Here is a 25,473-nt window from a genome sequence, read left to right as displayed (position 1 = left end):
CGTACGTAACCCAAGGTACCGCTGTACTTTTATGGGACTACAACAAATGGCTGAGAAAAGGAATTAGCATGCTTTCCTCTCCACATCTTTCCTTTGTACCCACCACCATGACATTTGTACGCTGATCAAGCTAGTAGTGGCAGGTTAGGGCTAGCGGCATGGCAGCTTTAAGAAGAAAGTTGCTCACATTGCTCTCAGAAAATGATAATCCGTACTGCCTTTGACCTGGTTGCTCCACCTTTGGCCAAGTCAGATCAAAGCTGTCTTTTGGTTGGAGGTTCGTCCTGCTCCCTTCCTGCCTCCTGCTTTTGCGGCTCACATTTTCCTATCTTTTCCTGCCCAAAGCAGCATGTTTAACAAGCCAATAACTGTTCCTTGACCTTCCCTGGAGACAGAGACTAAGGCCTGCCATGTGAGAACGTTCCCCTTCACTTTGATCTTGGCCGGCTTGGCCCCGTCCTTCCTGTCCTCCCCAGCAAAGCTCATTTATCACCCTGCTCTCTTACGTAGAATGGAAGGCACAACGGGGCTGACATCGTTTATCGCCGCAACATTATTGATGACCTTTCAAAGCTTGCTCAGGGCACCGCTCCACTCCAACACTCCTGAATTATGAGGTCATCAATTATCCAGGTAAATAAATGAGGTTTTCCAGAGCCCCGATCCGTTACACACCCACTCTCCACCCCACACCCACCCCAGTTTTGTACTTACAGTTCAAGTTCTTTAGCTATCAAACTAATTTTCCCTTCTGACCTTTTCCTGCTGGTTGGGAGAGAGGGAATCACTGAGTTTCTGGGTTGGTGCCGGACAAGAATAGCACCTGAAAGGGCGAAGAAGTTAAATCCTGAAATATATTGGGAGCCATGAGTCGAAGATACACTAAAGGTGAAGATGAAAGTCACCAACGCAAGAAAAAATCATCCTGAAATGAACAGGTTGACATGCACTGTAGTAGCTCTCTTCTGATCTAGGAGATGAACACGTTCAATAAATCCATGCAGTCAAATGTACAGAAGGCTGAGATGGTATGCAAGCACCTGTCAAGGTTGGGGTGAAAACCTATTGAATTTATTCCAGTTCCATTCTTCTGTATGAGCAATAGGGTATGGGGAGAGAGGACAAAAGAGGTGAGTGTAAGCAGCACAGGATTCAGGGAAGTGCGGGCGCTTCTCCTGCACAGGGCACCAAGCCGAGGGGGTGAAAAATTGAGAAGATTCATAATTGAGACGATCCATTTGGGGGGGCCCAATTTTGGGCTCACACAGGGTGCCATATTATGAAATATTATCAAAACCCATCCCTGGTGTAACAAGCATGGGAGATGCTTTATGTTTGCAGACCCTGCACCCCAACTCAGCTTTACTTTCATGTCATTGACCTCCCTTCCTCTCTCAGCTGCTTCTGAAATTCCAGCATGGACAATAGGAATGCATAGCTGTAACATATACACAAGAATGAGGGCCCATTCTCTTGGCTTATATTAGCAAAATATAAGTAACCTGTAGAATTATTGCTGAACAAGACCATCTAATCAGACGGTGGCCTACCAGATGCCTCTGAAAATTGGTGGCTTTGGTTCCCTCCAACCAGGAGCCACTGATAAGACTTTACCTTCATGAACTTGTCCACTGAAAGTTACCCAAGTGATGATTACCATGCAGCGGGGCAGCTAATTCCTTCTGATAGTCTCAGAGAGAGCTACCTAAAGTCAACTGCAAAAAGCTTGGGACAAGAGTTCAAAGGCATGAGCCGCCCTGTTTTATCTTTTTCTCAGTAAAGGGAAAGAATTCAATGGCCCAGCAGTGAAAGCTTGGATTTAGTATACTAATAGTGATCTCAATTACCTGGGCCAGATTCAAATAACTCCCTTGAGAGTCAGCACAATGAATTCTGGTAGCTCGATGGGGCTTTCTACCCCTCCTGCACCCACCTCCATTTTGATTATGCCATTCCATATAGCACCCTGTACAGTGATGGCATGACAATAAAAAGGCTCCCCCTTCCTCACCCTGTAACACACAAATACACACCCTTTCATATTTGGAATTATGTTTTCCTTGAAGCAGCACTGTGTCAAGCGAATTGTGTGGGCAGATCTTGGTATCATTTCCTCACTTTCCTCCCTTCCAATGCTAGGATGGAGCAGCAATGAAGAATCTTTCTTTCCCTGTAAGGTGATATGGCTGCATTCTCAGACTAGACCTCCTCACAGGAATCAATGACAGACTTGTGGCTATCAGAAGCAATCTCTATTGAGATGCAGATTTTGACTTTTCATCAGGTGACACTTTCCCTGAAGCACTAAGAGGAACAAAGCTCTCTAATTACTAGCAGTGATGGGGGGAAAGGCAGAAGAAAGGTCAGGGTCTACTTATGACAAGCAGTTTTGGGAGGGGGGCATGGGCTCTCACTCTTCCAAGGGTTTGGGAGGACTTAGGAGGCAGGTGCCAAAAACCTCCATGACTAGCAGGGAGGGGAAGACAGATGAGTGACCTTGGACAGTAGTAGCAGGAGGCAGCTTGAGGACAAGGTCCTAGCTGTGCTTTGAAAAATGATTCCAAGGCCTTATTTTGCTTACTATTTTTCTGAAAAGAAGGACAGTGGCATCATCATCACCTACCATATATCTCATAGCCAAATGCCTCTTAGCATTCAAGGACAAAACCCTCTCTGCCCCATACTTTACTACAGAAACAAGTTCTGTTTAACCTATTAGCACCGACATTTCTCCAACAAAAACAGGGGCATTCTATTCTGTGCTGCTGCTGCTACTACTAATTGTATTATTTATACCCCACCCATCTGACTGGATTGCCCCAGCCACTCTGAGCAGCTTCCAACATGTATAAAAACATAATAAAACATTAAACATTAAAAAAAACTTCCCTATTCAGGGCTACCTTCAGGTATCTTCTAAAGGTTGTATAGTTACTTATCTCCTTGTCTCGGGGGGGGGGGTGTCACATAAATTCATACCTGCCAAGATTTCTCCAATGAAAATAGGGGTGTCCTAAGGAAAAGCAGGACATTCTGCAATCAAATCAGAAACTGGGATGGCTTCTGTAAATCCAGGACTGTCCCTGGAAAACAGGGGCACTTGAAGGGTTTGCAAAATATGGGAGGGGGGGAAAGGATTTTGGGGTGTGGGGAGCAGGCAAGGCAGAACCAGAACCACCTTCTAAAGTGTTGGCATCAGTCTACACACACACACAAAAATCACAGAATACTTAGAATGTGCAGAGTGCGTTTCATTAATGGCATTCTTTATCTGTTGCCCGCAAACCTGGGATTAGCAGGGGGAAAGCTTAAGGGCATGATTCCCAGGCTGGCCCATTTTAAGCTGGTTTTTCATACATAATTAGAACAAAACAAAACAAAACCGAGTCAAGCATCCTGCTCCTAGTAGCCTGTGAGATGCCTCTGTAAACCCACAAGTAGGACATAAACACAATAACACTCTCCTGCTCTTTGGGCCCCTATCAGCTGGTATTCAGTAGCAAAGAACATAAGAATATAGACTGAGGAAGCAGTCGTGTGCTGCCCGATTCCTTGAGAGTAAGTGCTGCTGAAAACAGCTAGATTTGCTTAAGTAAACATGCATAGGTAAAGGTAAAGGTACCCCTGCCCGTACGGGCCACTCTTGACAGACTCTAGGGTTGTGCGCCCATCTCACTTAAGAGGCCGGGGGCCAGCGCTGTCCGGAGACACTTCCGGGTCACGTGGCCAGCGTGACAAAGCTGCATCTGGCGAGCCAGCGCAGCACACGGAAACGCCGTTTACCTTCCCGCCAGTAAGCGGTCCGTATTTATCTACTTGCACCCGGGGGTGATTTCGAACTGCTAGGTTGGCAGGCGCTGGGACCGAGCAACAGGAGCGCACCCCGCCGTGGGGATTCGAACCGCCGACCTTTCGATCGGCAAGCCCTAGGCACTGAGGCTTTTATCCACAGCGCCACCCACGTCCCTAAACATGCATAGCCTTAGCTATAAATCACAAAATGCAGTGGTTAACACAAAGCATGTGTTCTGCGATTGCTGAGATATAAAAACTTCTCCCTCATTATATGTGTGTTTGTGTGTGAGGGAATTCAACACAACTATCCCAGCTGGGCAGATATGATATGAACACTCATATCATATCAACGACTGCAGCTTTAAGCCCTCTACTACTTATAATGAGGAGGAAAGAGTACTACATCCATGAGATCTACAGTTCAGTCAGGGTGCCCAAAGCTACATGATCCCATTAAGCCTACAAATCAGAAAACAGGGAGACTCTAATGGAGAAAGAAGCATTTACAAGACAGGGGCCTGCTGGTGAATTAACCTTTCTGTTCTGATTGCCACATAGCGGCTATTTAGTCACCAGCTGAGAACTGGCTAGTAGTTCTTGTCCCTACACTCATAACAGAGGAATCTCCTCCTGAATTTCCTGTTAAAAAAAAAAAAGGCTTTCCTCATACAGAAAGGAGAGGAGACACAGATAGCCTGTGAGAAGGATGGCAGTTCATCTGCCATATTTTATTGTTTGGTGAAAGCTAGAGACAGAGTTGAAAATGGGGACTTTTTTATTTATTTGCACTCTCTCTCCCACTCTCCTACACACATATGCAAAACAAAACATAAAATTGCAAGGCAGCAAAAAGCAACAAAGAGCAACTTCGGGTGGAGAGCAGGTAAGGAACAACAGCCCCCCATATTAAAAAAAAGGATTAGCTATGAAGAACTGGTACAGCCTCCTTAAAGACTAGGAAGTACCTTGGGACACGTGCCTGCTGGAATGGTAGCTGTGGACGATTTCTAGGAGGTGACAAAAGAGAGAATTGGGAATTGCGAAGAGCAGGGAAGGAGAAGAAGAAATTGACAGAAGGGTGGCATGTAGGCTGCCGGAGCCTCCTCAAGGTTTGGCATTCTTCCAGCCTTAAGATTTATGTATCAACATATTTAGCAACAACCAGGTAACTAAAAGAGCCCCGAAGCCTAACATTTAGCACAGGCAATGAAGAACTTTTCTGAAAGGGTTTCCCTCCTGGGTGATCTCTGCTGCCTGGAAAACGTAGCAGCCTAGCATCAGTTTTAAAAGGATTGCACGCAGATGTTAGGACTTGCCCACAACCAGAAGTTTCCCATGGAAAGGGATGGGCCAAGACACAGCAGCATATGGGCTCAACATCCACTCCCAGATGGAGTTGCCATCAGCAACTCATCCTCCCCACCTCGCTGCAAAACAGGACAAAAAGGCCAATTAAAAAGCAATAGGCAAACATCCCCCTTGCTCCTTCTGTTCCAATTTGTGCTCTTCCCTTTTTTTTTGTTTATAGCGGATAATTGTGGGCACGTCTATTAATCTTTGTAACTCACTTTGTTCCGATCACATTTGTCTTCCCCTTCTTCTATCTGTCCCCCCGCTGAGACCAGGAGTTTAAAATTCCTTCTGGCTATTAATTAAAAGCAAGCTCTCTGTTATAGTAAGTGTACTTGCCACAAATTAATAGCGGCCTTTCTTAATCAAATCTTATCTCCTCCGAACGCACGGTGCGGGAGTTTGGTATCTTGGTCCACCAGGGCATGAAATTTAATTTCCCCTACCCCAATTCCTCACAATTTGGGTCAGATAATAGGAAGGAAGGAAATAAACATCCCAACCCATATCTGGACAACTGTGTTTATGTTTCATGTGAACTCAACTGACACAGACAAAAGCCTTGGAAAAAAGAAGAAGAAAAAGAAGATCAAAACACAGCACCAGAATCATCTCCCCAAAGACGTGTTCCATTTCTCAGCCATTTACCTCGTTTAGACACAGCTTCAGCAGACGGCCCTAACATTTTTGCATTATTTAAAGAGTACAGAACGAGCAAGTGGGTTTATATTTCCCAACCTGCGTGTGGATTTCAGTAAGTTACAAGAACTTCAACCCCCCCCCCGGGTCTGTAAGCTTCTGTGGGCAGATGGGAATGTTAACATCGCCCGTGCTTGCTGCATGCTGAGTTCATATGCACTCGCTTGCAAGAAACCCATGGGCTTCACCTCTGGAAACAGGGCAATTTGCCCATACCCCAACTGTGATCTTGCCGTGGGCTTCTGCTGCTTTCCATATTTGACTTCTTGGATAGCAGAGGTTATGAGCCGACAAGTTCCTGGTGCAAAGCTCACCTGAAATCAATAGCTAGCCTTAAATAAGCCACCATCTCTAAGCCTCAGTGTGCGTGTCCCCATCTACTACAGCATATTTGGCTTCTCAGGTAGCACAGAGACCCACGACATGAGCTGTGAGCCAGAAAGCTTCTGATATAAATCTCACCTCCGGTTTGAAATCATTAGGTGGCCTCAGGTAAGCCACTGTCTAAGCCATCTTATGATATGCCATCTTCAAATATCTCAAGGGCTATTACATGGAAGAGATTGTTTTCTCCTGCTCTGGAGGGTAGGCCTTGAACCAATGGCTCCGAGTTACAAAAAATGAGATTCCGACTAAACATGAAGGAAAAACTTTCTGGCAGTAAGAGCTGTTCGACAGTGGAACGGTCTCCCTCGGGAGGTTGTGGGCTTTCCTTCCTTGGAGGTTTTTAAGCAGAGGTGAGATGGCCATCTGTCATGGATGCTTCAACTGAGATTCCTGCCTTACAGGGGGTTGGACTATATGACCCTTGAGTCCCTTCCAACTCTACAGTTCTATGAGCCTTAAGTCTCTCTCTGCTATGTGGGTAAAATAATATTGATCTAGTTCATATGGTTGTTGTAAGGATTATTAAGGTAATGTATGTGATATGCTTTGCACACTCTAAGGCATTTATTTTATTTATAGTAGTAGTAGTACAGTAGTAGTAGTAGTAGTAGTAAAGGTAAAGGTAAAGGGACCCCTGACCATTAGGTCCAGTCGTGACCGACTCTGGGGTTGCGGCGCTCATCTCGCTTTATTGGCCGAGGGAGCTGGTGTACAGCTTCCGGGTCATGTGGCCAGCATGACTAAGCTGCTTCTGGCGAACCAGAGCAGCACACAGAAACGCCGTTTACCTTCCCGCCAGAGCAGTACCTATTTATTTACTTGCACTGAGTGCTTTTGAACTGCTAAGTTGGCAGGAGCAGGGGCCGAGCAACAGGAGCTCACCCCGTCCGGGGATTCGAACCGCCAACCTTCTGATTGGCAAGTCCTAGGCTCTGTGGTTTAACCCACAGCGCCACCTGCATCCCTAGTAGTAGTAATTAAATTTATGTACTGTCCTTCATCTGAAGATCTCAGGGAGTTCACAACATAAAAATACAGGATCAAAACACAAAATAAACAGTTAAACAAAAACAAAACACATTCAAAAGGCGATAGAATATTAATCAGCCAAAGGTCTGTTTGAAGAGGAACATTTCTATAATTATTATTATTTTGTTGCTGCCCTTTCAAAACAGAATCCCCTTAGTTCCAGTGAGGGCTCAGAAAAGCAAAGCAAGAATCTGCCTTATACCAAAATCAGCCCATTGGTCCATAGCACAATACTATCGACATTTCTACACAAACTGGGACCAGCTCTCCAGGAGTCTCTTGAGGATTACCTGGAGATGCTGGGGATTCAGCTTGCACCTTTTGTATGCAAATGTTCCTACATGGCCCTTCCTGTGTCCCTAAGAGCAAAGCAGCATATTCATTGAGTGCTCAAAGAAATACATTTTTCAGATGCTGTTTCAGCTTTCAATCCCTGCCAGGAGGCGAGGTGCGCAGAGAGTTTCAGAGAAGGGGGCGAAGCGAGAGAGAAAGGGTGAAACCATAAGCAGAAGGAGTAACCCAAGCTTTAGACTAGAGAAGAGTATCAGGAGAGCAGAGGTGACAAGCACACAAACAGAGATGAGAGATCGAGCTGACAGATAAGAGCGAACAGATTCAAAAAGCCAAAATAAAAAGCAGTAACTTAATATTGGATTATACGCGGAAACAGGATCCAGTGAAGGGAGAGTTACAAAGCAGAAACACCAGTACAATGAGATACAGGGCAGGGGAGATGGACAGCAAAATTAAGAAGAGAACAGAGGAGGTGAAGTTGAGAAAGACAGCGCTTAAGAATTGTCAAGGTGATTGGCAAAAGAGAAGGAGTATGATAATTAGAGGAGGAAGAATCAAGAGAGGCTCCCCCCCCTAAAAGCGTGAAAGATGGGCAAATGCCACAACTATAGTAAAGGAAGAATGGTGAGTGCAAGAGATTTTAATAGAGGAGATAGAAAAGGATCAAGTGCATGAGTCATTGGTTTAGAACAAAGGTGGGAAACCTGAGACACATCCATACCCAGACGTGGTTGGACTGCAGCTCCCATCAGCCCCGGGCATCATGGCCAATGGTCAGGGATGATGGGAGTTGGAGTACTGCCACATGTGGAGGACCACCAGTTCTCCACCCATTTTAGAAGGGTGGGGGAATACAAAGAAAGACCTTCAAAATAAATAGAAATGGAGAAGAGAACTGAAAAGGGGAGAGGGAATAGCAAACAGGAAAGTGATCCGAGGTAGGAAAGGAAGGAAGAGAATTAAAGAAACATACATGATTAGTGGCAACATTATCCGCAAATAAATTGAAGAATGGTATGAGAAGAGGGGCATGGACGAAAAGATAGGTGGAGAAATGAGAGATGAAGGCGATTTAATAAACTTAGTGAAATAGACTTGCCCAGCAGAAAACAAGAGTGGTGGAATGCCCACACCATGTGTTCTTTGGAAGCAGGACAACACAAGCAAAGACAGGGAAGGGAAGGGGCCAAGAAAGCAAAACAGGTAGTCGAGGGAGAAAGAATCTGAGTTGCTGGAGACCCATGTGGAAGAGAGTTCAAACACAGCAGAATGGGGGGTGGGGGAAGAATGTGTGGGGAGGAACATGTGCCGTATGGGGAAAGAGCTGACCACGAGGAAATATGCATTGGCATCCCATCTGAAAACCCCTGCCTCTTCTCTTCGCTGTGGAAGTGTGCAAGTTCATTCTGGCCCAAACCATCCATCTCCTTCTACAATCCCCTCCCCGTACAGATGGCTGCTTGGAAATGAATGAGCAAGGAGACCCTGAACTAAATATTTGTGCCTGTGCCTGCCTGCCTCTCTGCTGCCCGCTGACAGGAAAGTGGCTAATCAATAATAATTGTGAGCGCACATCTTGCATGCTGTCTGTCGGGACAAGCGACAGAAGCTTTGCCACAACTGTGGGTGTGAAGTGGCAGCAGCACCAGATAAGAGGCGATTGCGTGTGACAGCGTAGGACAGACACAACCCTGAAAATGTGAGTGTCAGGAGAACACGGCAGATAACCACTGAACATACAGCTGCCTGAACCACTAGAGGCGCCCTACTCTTTGTGATGTACATTTGTACATACTATATACTGTAATATGTGTGCTTCCCGGAGAGATAAAAAAGTTACAGGAGCACCCCTTTTCGTAAGGTTCATCCCTTGTTGCACAAACCACTGCAGACTTACTGTGTTGGTGCCGAGTCTGTCTATTTGTGAATTTGCAAGATGGGCAAAGAGAAAGCAAGCAGCCACCCAGATGGACAGGGGTAGTTGTTAGAACAGAATCGGTTCCTTCCAAACCAACCACGTGTCCTTAGAGCAAGGGTAGGTAGCCTTGACTCCAGGGGCTTCAGTCCACTCTGAAATCTCCCATGGCCAGTGGTTTTCAACCAGTGTGCCGTGGCACCCTGGGGTGCCTTGAATGGTCAGGGGTGCCACAGGCAACAATGGCCCCCCATCCTTCTTTCCTTCCCTCCCTCCTCTGATGCCCTCTCGTGTCTCCACCTCCCAAAGCTTGTGCACCTGTTTGTTGCAAGCTCCTGAGGCGAATGTTGCCTCTGGGGCTGGCCAGGGGTGCTAGCTGCCAGGAACTGAGGTGGCCTCAGAGAAAGCAAGTAAGTGGGTGAGGGAGCCCAGCCAGCCAGTCTGCTGAAGGGGAGCCTTTCTGCCACGTAGGCCAAGGTGACTCTCATGTTCGCCAGTTTCCACCAGGCCCCTGTGGGGCAGCATGAGCAGGCACCTCTCTTTGTGGCAGGGTGTGTGTGTTTGTGTGCCTCAGAGACCAGGGGCAGTGGCAGCTGCTGCCTGGAGGACTCCCAAAGAGAGGGGAGAGGAGAGGAGGCTGAGGGCACACTCCACAAGGCTCAAAAAGGTTCAAAACAAGGTTCAAAAAGAGGAGAGGGGCTGCTGGCTCTGAAGGCATGACATAACTGGGCTTCTGAGGTTTGGAGCGGGGGAGCCACAGAAGGAATGTCATTGCTCAAGGGAGCCGTGTACTCAGAAAGGTTGAAAACCTCTGCCCTAGGTGATACACACATCTCCCCAGGCCACATTCTTCCGCAGCCTTGTTCCACACCCTCAAGTGTTTCTGCTTGGCTGGAAGATGCCCTTGAACTGCAACAGTGACTCTTGTCTGCCTGGATGGAGGCACCTCTGACTTCCGGACAGCTGGAATGCAGCCTACTGTACAAAGGCAGGTGTTGCATCCATGGCTCCACCCACATCTGCCCCTGGCTCCACCCACCACTGGCATAGGATCATAGAGTTGGAAGGGGCCCTGAGGATCATCTTGTCCAACCCCTGTAATGCAGGGATATGCCATTGTCCCATACAGGGATTGAACCTGCAACCTTGGTGTTATCAGCAGCACACTCTAACTAACTGAGCTATCCAGATCATGAGGCCATGGAAGGGGATGCGGCTCTTGGGCTGCAGAAGGTTCCCTACCCCTGGTCTCAAGAGCTTCCTACAAGTCATTTCCTTGCAGAGCTCGTTCACCCTCTTTTACAGACCAAATTCAAATTTCTCTTTCTCCTAGTAAGGAAATGGGAGCCACTGAAGAGAAGTATAACAAAGGAGAAACATGGGCAGAACGAGATGGGGGCAAAAATCACAGCTGACAGGTGTAATCTGCAAATTCCAGTCCTTTGGTATTGCCACAAGCAATCAAAAGCCACTAAGCGTGCAATCACAAATCAAGCTACACAGAAGTCTGGAGAGGTTGCAATCTCTCCACTTGACAGAGCACACTAGCATCCCTCTGTTACATACGCGTATGCAAGCGCACAAACTCACTCTCACACAAACCACACATGTGGCCTTGGGCCATCTTTGTCACTCTCTCATTCCATGAAAGTTTCTTCTGAGCTCTGTCGCCTCTGGCCAATGTAGGCTCAGTTTCCTTCTAGAACACTTAAGTTTCAGTCTTATTCTGGAATCGCCATCTTTCCCATCAGCCTTGTCCAATAGTGGTCACTCCCTAGGCATGTAATGTCTTGTCAAAAGACGGTATGTCACCTTGGCATTTTAGAGCGCTCCCTTTCATACAGATTCTTACAACCATCCTCCTGCTGCTCTGGCATTTTTCTAGCCTATGAAGCAAGTACATGTAGTGATATTCATATACAATGGTGGCAGATGCTTTGTACACAAACCATGGCTCGTTGCTGCTATGGGGATGAGGCACACACATTGGTTGGCATTCCACTCATTAGTCCCATCAGCAAAAGAATTTCCATTTGTGCAATGGAACTTCCCCCCCTTATTGAATCCTGCACCCTCCCCAAATCTGCTCTGGAAGGTTGGGGAAACCCCTATAACAGATATAGTGGGTGCACAGAGGAGGAGGGGGAGAATGTTCAGTTGCATAAGCAGAAATTCTTGCACTGATGAAACATCTGCGTTAGTGTTATGTTGGGTTCCACCCATACAGTGTCATGACATTTGCGGAACAGAATAAGTTGCATTGAATTCAATACAGGTTGTCACCTTTCAGCTGCAACCCTGCATCCTTCATAACAGATGAATTCACTGACTCCAAAGCTCTGACTACCTTTCAGTCCAGCCCTATGAAATTATGTTTATTATTTATCAAAACACCTTGACACCTCACAGGCCGTTTGACATCTCTTTTCTCGCGCACAGGACTGGCGTGGATGATGCTCCTTCAAGCATTATAATTTTTCTCACTCCTCAGCATCAACGTTATTATTATTATTATCAATGGATATTGGCTGAAATCCATTGACTTAAACCAGGGCTGCTTCAATAAGCACTGCCTTAAATGGGAATGGGCCTGGTCATAATGTGTCCTATACTTGGATACATTTCATCCCTGAAGAGCTTAATTGAAAATACCACAGTCAGGGAAAGAAATATATGAGCCTCATTATGCAGAAGAGAAAACAAGGGAATGAGAAATTAAATCACCATTCCGAGTCCACCGCAAAGAAAAGGTGGGCATGAAATCAAGTTCCAATCAACTTCAGATAGATTCTCAGGGCATCATCTGCTATCAACCTGTTCCCCAAGGTAAGCAGTTATAAAGTAACATATAGCACCGAGAATTAGAGTACCTTCAAAAGCAATAAATATAAAGCTGTGGCTTTCAATCGCTGGAGTCACCTGGGAGATTGTATCGGGGGCCCCTCAATGCAGAAATAAAGTAATGGCAGACATGCTTCTCTGAAGGACAAAAAATTGCTGACCATGTCCAAGTTTGTACAGCTACAAAAGTGTGCTGAACAGACACACCCTCACTTCATGTGTGGTACAGTGGTACCTCAGGTTACAGACACTTCAGGTTACAGACGCTTCAGGTTACAGATTCCGCTAACCAAGAAATAGTGCTTCAGCTTAAGAACTTTGCTTCAGGATGAGAACAGAAATCGCCCAGCAGTGGCGTGGCGGCAGTGGGAGGCCCCATTAGCTAAAGTGGTGCTTCAGGTTAAGAACAGTTTCAGGTTAAGAATGGACCTCTGGAACGAATTAAGTTCTTAACCCGAGGGCAAAGGGCAAAAACAGCCTGGACAGAACCCCTTCTGCCACATGAACTGAACCAAGCTTTGGCTTGCTTCCTGTAGCTGTAATTCCAAACATACTGAAGAAAGTATGTCCTCATTCAAATGAACGTGACTTTGTCCCAAGTAAATCTTATTAATATCAAGCAGGGTTGCCTACAAAGCACTCTCTCGTGACCATTTAAAAAGCTGTAATGCTCCACGTGGTAGATGCCGAGCTCCAGCTAAATTCCACCCCCCCCCCCCAGATTAAGAAGTCCACAAATGGAGCACAGAGAAGGGAAAAAGTAAAATTGTGCCAGTTATCGCTATTATATTAGAGACATTATTCAGTACAGTAATTAAAAAAAAGTTTTAGGAAGAAAAAAGAAAATTCTAGCAGCAAAGAATTGCTGTTTCAAGGGCTGAACAAGGGGTGGGGTGGGGTGGAATCCTGCACTGCACCTATATAGCAATGCAAAACAGAGGAGCAGTGGGTAGTGGAGGAAACTTAGGGGCCTGATGCAATGTAACTGGACAGACTGCAGCAGAGCTGAAAGAATTGCCAGAACAGCAAACCGCCAGGACAACAAACAGGTTTCCAGTGCCTGAATCACAGCTGAATGGTCTTGTCTCCTTATCCTCTTAATTTGATTTCACACCTTTTCAGAACATTGGCAAAAGTCAGTTAGCTGGTTTGCTTTGTTTGCAATTCATAGATTTGCAATTTGCCCATTTGCAAGCTGTTATTTTGGTATTGAAGCTAACCAAGCTCTTGCTCAGTCTCTCCAAAGCATGCAGCATATGGCTAAAACCTTGGCAATTCAGTAAGAAGTTTCAAAATATATTAAAAAATGGGATTTGCAAAATGCAAAGCAATGAAGAAGCCCGGGCATGGTTCTTGCTTTCCTGTGCCTGGGATGGCTCTGTTTGAATTCATCACCATGTACACTGGAAGTTTGTGTCTAATGTTTGCATCAGATACAAGGAATGAAATAGTGGATGTTCTTTGTTGTGGGCCCTTGTGCAAAATAGGTTATTGGGTGCCCCCTCCCAATTTAGTTTGGTTATACGCAAGTCTCCAATTACATTCCTCCTGACTGGAGATGAAATATTATTATGAAAAGTTATTCAATTAAACATGAAGAACCTTCAGACTGTATAAAAATTATAGATCCATCTTTGTACGTAATATTAATTGGCATGAGAAAATTACATTAAAACATTACAATGATTACATCAATAACTTTAAACTTGGTTCAAAGAAAATCCAAAACTTTTCAACTTAAATGCAAATGGAAAAAAATAAAATGAGATGCGCAAACTCATCCATGGTTTTTTGGAAAACCCATCTGATGTTTGTGTTCGTTTAAAAAGATCTTTGTATTTGCAGAGCCCCCTAGGGTCTGTAGACCCTCCTGTGCTGTTCACCCCTGCCCCCACCTTATACAGACACAACTAAAGGAATAAAAAGTTGGCAAAGGTTTAGGTTGTAGTCCAGCCATCAGCAAAGTAGCTATGCAGCTGAAGTGTCCCCAGCCTTTGCATCAAATTTTACACACCGGCTAAGATGGCATTCCACATCTCTATCTGACATTCCTGCATCCTCCTCCTCTCAAGGTCACCCATCCCTCCGCAAGATACTATTCGTAGGTGATTGATGGGCCTGGCTGGAAAGCTATCGCTCGTCAAACTAACCTGCGCGGCATTTTCTTCCTGCAAATTCTGCCATTAGGCACTAGGACCCCATGCACAGTGCAGCCATCTGCTAGGCCCAGCGCACAACATGCTCACCTTGCTTGCCGAAATGGATCCGTCTAGAAGCTGACAGGCTCACGCTGAGAGCCATCAGGCAGCGAATGGAGAGCGCAGTATGGAAGTCCAATGCACTGTCAAGGTTACGAGTGCTGAGGCCTTCATTTGGCAGCAAGGACACCTAGCTTCGCTTCCCCTTCCATCCCCATTGCTAGGTGTTTGTTTGGATCAGAACTGTTGATATAGGTCATCCATGGGTTCGTCAAACTCTCTACTCATGTGGGAGCACATAAGGGAAGACAATGGCTACAATGTAAAAAATGGGTGGTTGTGGTACATGGTACCTATATATGGGTTTCTGGCACCTGTGTTTAAAAGGCAAGGCCTATCTCAGAGGACGAGATGGTTGAACAGTGTTCTCGAAGCTACCAGCATGAGTTTGACCAAATTGCGGGAGGCAGTGGAAGACAGGAGTGCCTGGCGTGCTCTGGTCCGTGGGGTCACGAAGAGTCGGACACGACTAAACGACTAAACAACAACAACATCTCTGTTAGAGTGGAGGCCACAGGCATAAGTAGCAATATATAATGTTCTGAACAGAGCATTCGTGTCCCTGCACTAGCTCAGGTGCAGTCAACATGGTGCCCTCCAGATGTTGCTGAACTAAAGTTGCAATCAACCCAAGACAGCATGGCCAGATGACTGGAGTTGTAGTCCAGTGACCTCCAGGGAGCACCTTGTCAGGCGAATCCCTGGACTGGCTCCTTACAGATCCCATCAGTGCCTGACTAAGAGACTCTGAGGGAGGGAGGGAGGGAGGGAGGGAGGAAGGAAGGAAGGAAGGAAGGAAGGAAGGAAGGAAGGAAGGAAGGAGGGAGGGAGGGAGGGAGGGAAAGGAGAGCTATATGGGATGCCTGGTGGCTTTGGGCAATATGAATATTTTACTCTGCAGCTTTTAGGATTCACAACTCTATTGTAGAGCATGAGATTCTTGATCTCAAGGTCATGGATTCTAGCCCCATGTTGGGCAAAGGATTCCTGCATTGCTGAGGGCTGGACTAAATGACCCTCATGGTCCCCTTCCAACTACAATTCTATGATCACTCCTGTTCAAAGGAGTACAGTGGTACCTCGGGTTAAGTACTTAATTCGTTCCAGACGTCCGTTCTTAACCTGAAACTGTTCTTAACCTGCAGCACCACTTTAGCTAATGGGGCCTCCCGCTGCAGCACGATTTCTGTTCTCATCCTGAAGCAAAGTTCTTAACCTGAGGTACTATTTCTGGGTTAGCGGAGTCTGTAACATGAAGCGTATGTAACCTGAAGCGTCTGTAACCCGAGGTACCACTGTACTGTACTGTATCCTGGTCTGCAGGGATATGTTTTGTCCTTTTCTGAATCCTGCAATTCCTCTAAGGAGCTCAAGGTGGCACACATGCTCCATCTCCCTCTCCTTTTCTTCACAACAGCCCTGTGAGGTGGATCCATCCCAAGGACTGCAATTTGCCTAAGGGGCATGTAGTGACACTCTAGCCCATGGGTAGGCAAACTAAGGCCTGGGGGCCAGATCCGGCCCAATCGCCTTCTAAATGCGGCCCGCGGATGGTCCTGGAATCAGCGTGTTTTTACATGAGTAGAATGTGTGCTTTGTTTAAAATGCATCTCTGGGTTATTTGTGGGGCACAGGAATTTGTTCATTCCCCCCCCCCAAAAAAAATATAGTCTGGCCATCCACAAGGTCTGACAGTGGACTGGCCCCCTGCTGAAAAAATTTGCTGACCCCTGTTCTAGCCACTTCTCTACACTGGGAAGTGTCTTTCTCCCCCTACCTTTCTCCTTCTCTAAGGTAAAGGTAAAGGGACCCCTGACCATTAGGTCCAGTCGTGGCCGACTGGGGTTGCGGCGCTCATCTCGCTTTATTGGCCGAGGGAGCCGGCGTACAGCTTCCGGGTCATGTGGCCAGCATGACTAAGCCGCTTCTGGCGAACCAGAGCAGTGCACGGAAACGCCGTTTACCTTCCCGCTGGAGTGGTACCTATTTATCTACTTGGACTTTGACGTGCTTTTGAACTACTAGGTTGGCAGGAGCAGGGACCAAGCAACGGGAGCTCACCCATTGCAGGGATTCGAACGACTGACCTTCTTATTGGCAAGTCCAAGGCTCTGTGGTTTAACCCACAGTGCCACCCATGTCCCTTATTTCTGCTTCTCTACTTTGATGCATTCCCTGGAAATAGGAAGGTGTCAGGTACCTCTACCTTTGGAGGAATGTAGCCCTGCTTTATGCCTCTTAGACTTAGACCAATTTACCTCCTCTCACCTCCCTAGGAAAACAAAAGAGGGAGAGGGAAGAAGCACAAAGGAGTGTGCTTAAAAGTGCAGCCTGTCCCAGCGAGACATGGTGGCCAGGTCTCCTGGCAGGAACATATGGTTACACAAAATGCCTCCCACCCACAAACCCCTTTGCTTGCACTCATATGACTGTGCCTGATCAGATTTGGGATTTCTTACATGGGCTAATCGGATTGCACGAAGGCAGTAACTGGATTAGGCAGAAGGTTTCCAAAGTAAGAGAGGCGCAGGCTTGGGAGGAGCTGCTAAGCAGCACATAATAAAGCCCACTGAACGAGACTGTCGCAGGAGCTGCATGGTCTGCCCTTATAGCACATTGCATTTCGTCAAAGTGCAACAGGGCTCATGATCCCAGGGGTATGGACTTAAGAGGACTCTGGGGCCTGGGCCCATGACATAAAAGGCGGAAGGCATCTGTGGTGTTACTGGCACAGTGCTTTGCAGCATGCCCAGCCACGCTGAAAGCAATTGTTGTTGTTGTTGTTGTTGTTGTTGTTGTTGTTGTTGTTGTTGTTGTTATTGGAGGGAGGGAGGGACAGGAGATCCAGCACAAAATATTTGGGACTTTACCCCCTTCTTGGGATAAGAATAATTATCTATGTAAATCTATACTCAAGTAGCCAGTGTGGTGTAGTGGTTAAGAGCAGTGGACTCATAATCTGGTGAACCGGGTTCGCTTCCCCGCTCCTCCACATGCAGCTGCTGGGTGACCTTGGGCTAGTCACACTTCTCTGAAGTCTCTCAGCCCCACTCACCTCACCGAGTGTTTGTTGTGGGGGAGGAAGGAAAAGGAGATTGTGAGCCGCTTTGAGACTCCTTAGGGTAGTGATAAAGCGGGATATCAAATCCAAACTTCTTCTTCTAGCCTGGGCTTCGCAATGTGACAAACTGGAAATAAGGAACATGTTAGCTGCAGCCCAGAAACAAGCAAGACGAAAATGTGGTCGGAGTTGCTAACTCTAGCTCTGAGCTAAGCTGCATCTGCCCTAGTAGTCACAGACCTATTGTCTCTCAGAATGAGAGTCACATCTAGCAACGGAACGGCAAATATGCCAATGTGGAAGACAGCAGAGAAGAGAGGGCATTTAAAAGGGGGGGCTGCCTCGCAGGGGTGGCATAGAAGCTCCACAAGGGTAAGCTATAGGGCTGTGAGGTGAAAGAGCAGCTCAGGACCGGGCAGCTGAAATGAAGCTGACATAACTCTGCTCTCGGCACCTCCTCAGTGTTTGGGCAAGTCACACAACTGGTTAGATTTGGCACCGTGACAGCCTCTCCCTCACAGCATAACTATGTGCAAAGATCACGCCGCCACCAGAAGACCCTGCCGGTGATGGAGGGAGGAGGCAATGCCCGCCTGCTCCCTTCGCATATGAACTTACGACAGGAACGAGACATGCTGACAGCTTTACAGCACTGACGAGCCCCCTGACAGTGTCCAGAGACAGCCTGAGCTTGGAAAGAGCGCCACAGCCTTGTCATGGAGGATGAGGGGTGGTGGGGGTGCGGGAGGGAGGACAAGAAGTTCTGACGCCTCTTCCCACCACGGTTCTACAACTGCCTTGCACTCGGCAACCTGCAGACTGACAAGGTCCCTGGCAACTTTCGTCCTATTGACCTCAACTGGTTTTAAGGGATGGTGCTGGAATTGTACCGAGGTGGTGTCCAATCTACTGAGCAGACAGTGTGTGTGCTTGTGTAAACACACACACACACACACACACACACACACACACACACACACACACACACCAAGTTCTTGCCTTGAAGAACAGAATCAGAAGGATGCAAGTGTCTTCCAGAAGTGCAGCCATGTTAGTCTGCTGTGGCAAAAGTGCAAAGGACGACCTTAAAGACAAACAGATTTATTATAGCACAAGCTTTTGTGGACTATGGTCTACTTCTTCAGACGGTCAGAAGGTCTAACTAGCCTACCCCACTCCACCCCAACTTCCATTTTGGGTAGCTCCTGAAACATGTTCATGTGGCTCTACTGCCAAGGTAGAGTAGTGAAAGTCTTGTTGCTTGCAGCTTATGTCTATTCTCCCTTGCCTCTCTGGGTGGCAAGAAAATTCACAATGATCATGTGTGATCAGAGGCCTACTGCCTCTGAATATCTGTTGCTGGGAATAGCTCAGCTGGTTGGAGCATGGGTGCTCATAATGCCAAGGTTGCTGGTTCAATCCCCATATGGGACAATGGCACATTCCTGCATTGCAGGGGGTTGGACTAGATGACCCTCAGGGTCCCTTCCAGCTACAATTCTATGAATCGCAAGTGGGGAGAGTGCAGTTGTACTCATGTCCTGCTTGTGGGCTTCGCCATAAGCTTCTGGCGAACAGGATGCTGGACTAGAAGAGTCTTTGGTCTGTTCTAGAAGAGGCCTTCTAACGTCCTTATGCTGTTCCTAATTTTATATCCCAAGAAGAAAAATGAACAGTGGAGAAGGCTGCTCTGCATGAACACCAGCCACCAAGCAAGGGAAGTATCGCTAAGCATAAATGGGATAAATGGAACAGTATGCAATGATCCATGTTTGGCATTTGTTTCCGGAGGGTAATGGTGAGGTGATCACTTGGTATAAAGGTAAAGGTACCCCTGCCCGTACGGGCCAGTCTTGCCAGACTCTAGGGTTGTGCGCTCATCTCACTCTTTAGGCCGGGAGCCAGCGCTGTCTGCAGACACTTCCGGGTCACGTGGCCAGCATGACGAAGCTGCTCTGGCGAGCCAGAGCCACACACAGAAACACCATTTACCTTCCCGCTAGTAAGCGGTCCCTATTTATCTACTTGCACCCGGGGGTGCTTTCGAACTGCTAGGTTGGCAGGCGCTGGGACCAAGCAACGGGAGCGCACCCCGCCGCGGGGATTCGAACCGCCGACCATGCGATCGGCAAGTCCTAGGCGCTGAGGTTTAACACACAGCGCCACCCGCGTCCCTAGATCACTTGGTATATGGAATATTAAAGTCAGTGGGAGTTAAAGGGGGCATGACAGTTGTGGGAACTTTAGCAGTTGACAGCTGGGAGAGGGAAGAAGGTGGAAGGTAGAAGGAATTGGCTGTGTAGGGATGAGTGGTGGCTAACCTCTGGCCCTCCAGATGTTGTTGGACTACAGCTTCCACCCATCCCTGGCCGTGCTGGGTGGGAGGGCCATGTCTGGCAACCAACGAGTTCCCTACCCCTGGTTAGGAGATTAGTAGTTTCTAATCATCCCAGTAGCTGCATTCATCCCAGACTTCTGTTTACTGTTAATTTGCTTCCGATGTTCCTTAAATAAACACTCTGCTGTCAGCTCTGGGCAACTGCCAGTGAAACCCACACTTAACGGGATAGATACACCTACACGGTGCTATTAGCACAAACACATGTTGCTCTTAGCACAGTGCTTTTAGTGACAAACAAACAGTAAACCAAAGCAGACTCCATAACTAACTAGCCTCTGACATACATCTCAGCACTGAAAACATCTGTGCACAAAAATTTATCTTGGAGTTCCTGTAACCTGCTCTGAGCCTTCAGGATAAGGCAGGAATAGAAATCCAGCCTCACAAATAAATTTGCAAAGCCTATGCCATGTTTTAGTGCAATAAGGTACTTCCCAGTGCTTCCCAGCTTACCCCCTGCCCTTAAATACACCGCCACTGAGCAGAGAGCTTGCCCAGTAATGGAATGCCTCCCTTCTGCCAACTCCAGGGCCCCACAATGCTTTGTCAGCTGCTTTAAATTGTTTGTCCCCAGGTCTTGTTTATGAGCCGATAAAATCCATACCATTGTGAAGCTGGCTCCCTCTGCTCCTTCCCAAGGTTCCATGGGGGCTCAGCGGCATTTACAACACCAGGAGCTCTCCAGCTCTTCAGCCGGCCAATTACAAGCCTGGTTTGCAGTCTAAAAAGGGGGATTTGGGGGGGGTCATCTTCCTGGAGAAGCCTTGCACATAAATAACTCACCTTATTCCGAAGCCTGAAAATGCAGCTAATTGAGACTAGCAGGACAGAAGGCGGGGAGACCAACAGGACGTGAAGCCAGAGCCAATGATAGGCAGAGCCAACCAATTCTCCTTTTGTTCCCATTCTCCTCCATGCTGAGTTGTACAAGGGCAACATGGAGACTAACATGGAGAAGGAAGCTGATGGGCTGCATTTGGATTTACGAAGGCAGGCAGGTGGAGGCTGGTTGAAGTAGGTGGACCAGTGCCCCATTTGCCCGGATACACCAGCCTCCACTGTGTAAATGACAGGTTATAAACAGCAAACTATTTCCTATGACATAGGTATCTAGATCTGAGTTAGAGACCCATAATTATAAGGAAAACATAGCCTGACTGCCTTGCTCTTCTTCCTAGACAGTTCCTATGAGTGATCTGAGGCACATCCTGCTTGCATTAGGAAGCAACAAGTGCAACCACCCCAATTTCAGTTGCAAGTGATGAAGGCCAACCCAGCCCAACTCACAGCAAGGGACAGGTCAAACAGGGTTTTCTGATCTACCTAAGCTTACATCATCCTCATACTGATTAGAAAACCCAGGTAGAATGTGCCACTGTATGTCCTCCCTTCCACAACCTACAGGCTATCAGGTAGAGCAGCCTTCCCTGATTGAGTGTCCCTCCAGATTGGTTTGGACTACAACTCCCATCAGTTCCAACCAGCATGGCCAGTGATTATGGGTGCTGTAGTCCAAAAGCACCAGACGGGAGAAGGCTGAAGCAGAGGACGTAACACCAGGAGAGGGGGGTGGGGAAAGAGAACAGATCCTTGCTTGTAACCTTGGAGGCTCACATGGACTCAGCTTGGGCATTCACTACTCAGAATTTGGGTTACAATGCATTGCTCAATGGAAGCAAACATGGTGCCCCCTCCAGATGTTGGTGGACTCCACTCCCACCATCTGTCCCCACTGTCCATGTTGGCTGGGGCTGATGGGATCTGGAGTCCAACAGTGTTTGGAGAACACCATGTTGGCTGCCCCTGCTGCAGCCCATCTCCTTGGAACCACTAGTCAACACTTAACTGCTTTGTAAGACAATGGGAAAAGCCCGCAATGACCAGTCTGAATAAGAGGTTTAGGTCAGGGATAGGGAGGCTGCAGCCCTCCAGATGTTGTACAACTTCATCAGCCCAACCAATTTTAAGGGATGATGGGAGCTGAAGTCCTGCAATAATAAAGAGGGCTGTGGGTTTGCCATACCTGATTTATGGAAATTCTCAATGTGAGGTTAGATGCCTTGACCATCCCCAAGTCCCCACCTACTAGCATGCGAGGTATGGCCCTCACTGGTTCAATCCTGGCTTGTTACAAAGGGATGCTGGATGCGCCAGGCACATTTCCTTATCCTCCATGCACATACATATACGTGTGCACGTCTATGGACCCATTTTATTACATTTTCCCAATTAATGTCTGTTTCCAGAACAAATGCTCAGCTACTGCAGGCCTCCCAACAGCCCTGGGGCTGGATTGTTAACGAGGATTTTAATTTGTTAATTAAAAGCAGGATGCCTTCGTAGCAAGCTGCTGCAGTACAGCCCACCTCTCGGAGGAGGCACAATGGAAAGAAGGGAATCAAGATACCTTCAAACATGCAGTGCATGAAATTTATGTCCAAACAAAAGTGGAGCCTGGCTAAGATCCAGGAGAGATAGGAGCTTGGATGGTTCTGCACCAGCGCCAGTCCTGGTCATTTAGCAGATGGGAATTTCCTCTCTCATGTACTGAGCCTGCGGGGAACACTAAGCAGCCAATCACTGAGTATTTATTACTGATGAGAGACTTGGGGGGAGGGGATTTTGCCTACTACCTATAACATGGGGTGCTTCTAGACAGGAGTTTATTGGTAGCGCTCATAAACACATGGCTTTTTGTAGCTGACAAACACTGCCATCCACATCAAAAGGCCAGCCCATGCTCTTTTGGCATTTAATTCGGATTTCCCTTAAAACACAGAAAACCCCAAAAGTAAAAACAACCTGTTACACATCCACAGTCCCTGTTGGTGTGAAACAGCATTAGGGTATTGCTGTTTTTTGTTTTGTTTTGTTTTGTTTATCACATGCATTTTCACTTACCGTATTCCCACATACATCTCACACAGATTTAGACATTTCACCTTCCAGTAAGACCAGACTAGAGCTGGACCTGATCAACGCAGTGTTGAAATACCATAACCAGTTAAAGGAAGAACGTTCTGCCAATTCGTTAGCATTGCAACCCAAGGTAAATGGGAGAGCGCCTGCAACTCAAGGTAAGGCGATTTAATTTTTCACTTTGAGTAAATGAAAGGTGGATATATGGTTTTGGTGGTAAGCCACTTTGGACACCCAACAGAAGATGCAAAGGAGGTTGTCTGAATAACATGCTCTTCCTTGTCCTTCTCTTCCAAGTCCCAAGGAGAGAGTGATGCCAAAACTCCACCCATGAACTACACTCGTCTGTGCATTATTTCCCGGTCTCTAACATCCTTTAAAAAGTCAATGCAGTGCTCAATTCATTAAGATCTCTTCTATTCATTCAACTGGAGCTATGCCTCATTTTCCTCACCCACTCCACCGTGTTAAGATCATGATGGGTTTGGAGAAGCAAAAAAGGAGCTGAAGACCTTTTCAAAGGAGAGAGAATCTGATCCTGAAATCTCTCTTAACAGCTGCGGCTCAGGAGTGTTTATCGCTAGTAAAGGTGTAGGATGGTTCCTGCCAGCTGATGCACAAATCTAATTCTAGCACCTCCTCAGCTATTCCATATCCTACTTGTAAGGAAGGCTTTACATTTTCTACATGTTTACTGACATGGAAATGCAGTTTCATCAGAAAGCAACTTCGGACAGTCAGCTTGCAAGAGAAGCAAAGCACAAGTGACTTGTGCATCCTCTCTTCTCCATTTCAGGTCCAAAGCAGACGTGCCCCCACCCCTGGGCTCCTGCAACGCGATCTCCCCACAAAAGATGAAACCAGAAGCGTGAGAAAAGGAAGCACTGAGTCAGCCGTGTTTTCCCTTTCGCTGCTACTATGGAATGTCTGAAGGAGCTCTAAATGAACCCAACTGTGTGTTGCCCTCTCCACTTCCAGCACTAGCTACCTGGATGTGGTACTCTGGATCTGGTCATCATTAATGCACATATCCCACCAAATGATGCTCAGGCCATACAGATAATAGCAAAGTCATGCAGAGTCCACAGGAAAGTTGCAACTTGAATACAAGATGGGAAAGGAAACCCCGCCATTACACATGTTCACATATATGCATGTATTTATCTTAGATTCCAATACTTAAGAGGGTTGGTGGGGGTTGCTGTTGTTTGTTTTATTTATTACATTTATCTCCCACATTTCCTCCAAGGAGTTCAAGGTACTGTATGCACTTCATTTACTCCCCCATTTTGTCCTCACAACAGCTCTGTGAGGTAGGTTTCAGCTGAGAGATGGTGACTGGCTTAAGATCACACAGTGGGGTTCACTGCCAAGTGGAGATTGAACCCTGGTCTCCTAGGTCCTAGTCCAGCACTCTAACCACTACACCACACTGCCTCTCTTGTTTGGTATGTCATAAGAAGGCTAAGATAAGAAGAGCCCGGCTATATCAGACCAAAGACCCATCTTTGTTCAATATACTGTTTCCTTTAAAATAAATAAATATTGGTTTTATTCATAACAAACAATATAAAATAAACATCAATACAATATCACAATGTGGGATTTGTCCAATCTCTTGACTTCCCTCTACCCTCTCCATGGTTCCATTATATTTATTATTCATGTATACATGTCCATATCTTATTTTCCATCTATACATATCTGATTCTGTTATCATAATACTGCAAATGTTTATTAGAATCCTGCTGATGTATCAACTTGTATACAATGCTTTGATATATCTGCAATAAAAAAATTCCTATTCATTTTTAAATTTGTTATTGTCCTGATTTCTGAGTCTGTTTCTAAATTCTAAATTCTGTTAGTTTAGCCATTTCTGCATATTCCATTAACTTAATTTGCCAATATTTTCTCGGGGGTATTTCCCCCAAATTCCCCAAATTTCCCACCATGGCTGACCAGATGCCTCTGGGAAGCCCTGAAGCAGTGAAACAACAACAACAGTGCAACAACAACAACACGGTGCAACAACCACCAAGACAAAAAGCAAGCAATAAGCCCAGTTAAAAACCAGTAAGTTGGCAATTCCTTTAGAGCCTCTGTGGCACAGTGTCTACAATGACCCAGGCGTCACCTTTTCCCTTCTCAAAAAACAAGAAGAAACAAATAAAACTAAAATCATTTGAAGCACAGCGATTCTGCCGGCCTTCAACAGCATTCTGTGGGAGACTAAGGGGATGAGGCAAATAATCGTTTTCGAGGGGATTCACCACAGAATGGCTTTTGAGACTGGCAGAATTACAGAAGCCACGTTGGTCACAGAACAGAAGATGACTTTCAAACACCAGCTTGAGAGCTGCCTCTTTCCATCTCCTTCCACCAGCCCCCCGCCCTCCTACGTCAAAGGGAAAGGGAGCCTCTGTGGCGGCAAAAGCTTTGGCCCCCGGGCATATTTTGTTCATTCACATCTCTGGGCCTGGCCCCAAATCAATCTTCTCCATAGCTGCTGGAGCAGCCTTAA

The 25,473-nt window shown here is 46.8% G+C and overlaps 1 protein-coding gene across 9 annotated transcripts in view; it reads right to left on the bottom strand.

The window, feature by feature from the left end:
* SDK2 (sidekick cell adhesion molecule 2) overlaps positions 1 to 25,473 on the bottom strand; it is a 353,925-nt gene that overhangs the window by 240,627 nt on the left and 87,825 nt on the right. The window lies entirely within an intron of this gene.

The sequence above is a fragment of the Podarcis bocagei genome (genome assembly GCF_964188305.1).
Source record: "Podarcis bocagei genome assembly, chromosome: 2".
NCBI classification, from domain to species: Eukaryota; Metazoa; Chordata; class Lepidosauria; order Squamata; family Lacertidae; genus Podarcis; species Podarcis bocagei.
The sequence above is the reverse complement of the archived record's forward strand: the minus strand, read 5'-3'. Positions and strand labels throughout refer to the sequence as shown.